Below are 1,663 nucleotides of genomic sequence, written 5' to 3'. Positions count from 1 at the left end.
AACAAGCCCTATGCCAGCCTATAGCTGAGATTGGAAGAAGCTGGATCCATGAAGCCTGAAGAAGAAGAAGAAAGGAGAGACCAGGTCCACCATCTTGCTTCAACATGTGGCAACTGACTTTGGTAAGAAAGAACCTCTTATGGTAACTTGAGTTGGACTCTTTAGGGCCTTGTAACCTGTAAGCTTTTTTTTTTTTGAATGTGCATCAGTAAATTTATTCCAAGAAAAATATGGAACTCTTCCCAAATTTGCGTGTCATCCTTGCGTGGGGGCCATGCTGGTCTTCTCTGTGTTGTTCCAATTTTGGTATATGTGCTGCCAAAGTGAGCACATGTAACCTGATAAGCTTTTATCCCAAGTAAATACTCTTTAGAAAAGCCAACAGAAAAACAAAAAACAAAAAAAAAATATTTAAAACATGTATAGATACAGTTAGATGATAGATAGATAGATAGATAGATAGATAGATAGATAGATAGATAGATGATAGATAGATAGACAGACATTAGAGAAAGACAAGTGGATAGAAAGAATGATGTGGAAAATGTGGCAAAATGTTAAAATTGGTGGAGTTAAGTATCTGGGGCAGGGCATGATGGAGTTCTATGAATGGATTTGCTATTCTTTTTGTAATCATTTAAATAAGTTTGAAATTATTTCAAAATAAAAAATATATATATTTTTAAAGCCCATACTTATATTTCAAGTAGTCATCCTCTCTGGTCTGTTCAACCAATTCTCTCTCCAAAGTAAGAACTTTTATCTGTAGATTAAAAAACATATCCACTTTCAGTTGTAGTAGATGGTACACAGAAGGAAGGAAAGAAAGAAACAACTTACCCAGTTGTCATGAGCTTTCTTCTCATGACAAGTGATCTGAAAAAAACAACAAATCAAAAATAAGTGTTTAGGGATCCTCAAGGCCATTATAATCATCTGCATGGGGTGCTGAAGAATCTGCAAGCATCTGGCTCTATCATTTGTTACCTGTTCTCTATATGAGCACTCTGCTGCCTGCAGCTTCTCTTCCATTTCCTTAATGTTTTGCCTGTGAGTGACAATGGCTTACATCAGTAAAAAGCACAATATTGGTGACAAATTTAAGGGATCTGCTCTGTTCCCATCACCCTAAAAACTGTCCCTTGGAGACATTATCCATACATGCGAAAGCTCATGGCACATGATTAGAAGGACACAACAGGATAAAAGCATTGCTCCATAGTTCCCTCACTTATTCTTTACAGCCTTGGAAGGTTCTGAGTGATGTGCTTTAATGTTCTTAGCCAGTCTCAGGATTTCCCTGATTATTCCTGCTAAGAATATCTTTCATCACAGCTTGAATCTTCCTTTACTTATGTTCTTAGCACATTGCCCAGGGCTGCAACAACTGGAGCTCTCAAATGGCACAATCATGTTTAGGGGTTGTGACTCATCCTACACCAAACTACTTTCCTAAGGAGTTTCATCATTTACACCACCCCCAGAAATGTTTGCATGAGCCAAGGTTCTGTACATTCTGACAAACAAGAAGGATTGGGAAATTTTTGAAAATATCATACTTTCCTTCATTTGTAAGCTTTTTTTCCTTGTGTGAATTTTCTAGGTCTTCTGACCATTTATTTCTGGTTCTATGCTATTTTTCTCTAAATAGTGTACAAAAGGA

General features: G+C 37.0%; 1 non-coding gene across 1 annotated transcript; it reads right to left on the bottom strand.

Moving 5' to 3' along the window:
* Positions 1-224: 224 nt before the first annotated feature.
* On the bottom strand, positions 225-331 carry LOC111765262 (U6 spliceosomal RNA). Its single transcript, XR_002797655.2, has one exon. It is a non-coding gene; the product is annotated as a U6 spliceosomal RNA (small nuclear RNA).
* Between the last annotated feature and the right edge of the window lie 1,332 nt (positions 332-1,663).

This window comes from Dasypus novemcinctus, chromosome 23 (assembly GCF_030445035.2).
Source record: "Dasypus novemcinctus isolate mDasNov1 chromosome 23, mDasNov1.1.hap2, whole genome shotgun sequence".
Taxonomy (NCBI): Eukaryota; Metazoa; Chordata; class Mammalia; order Cingulata; family Dasypodidae; genus Dasypus; species Dasypus novemcinctus.
The sequence above is the reverse complement of the archived record's forward strand: the minus strand, read 5'-3'. Positions and strand labels throughout refer to the sequence as shown.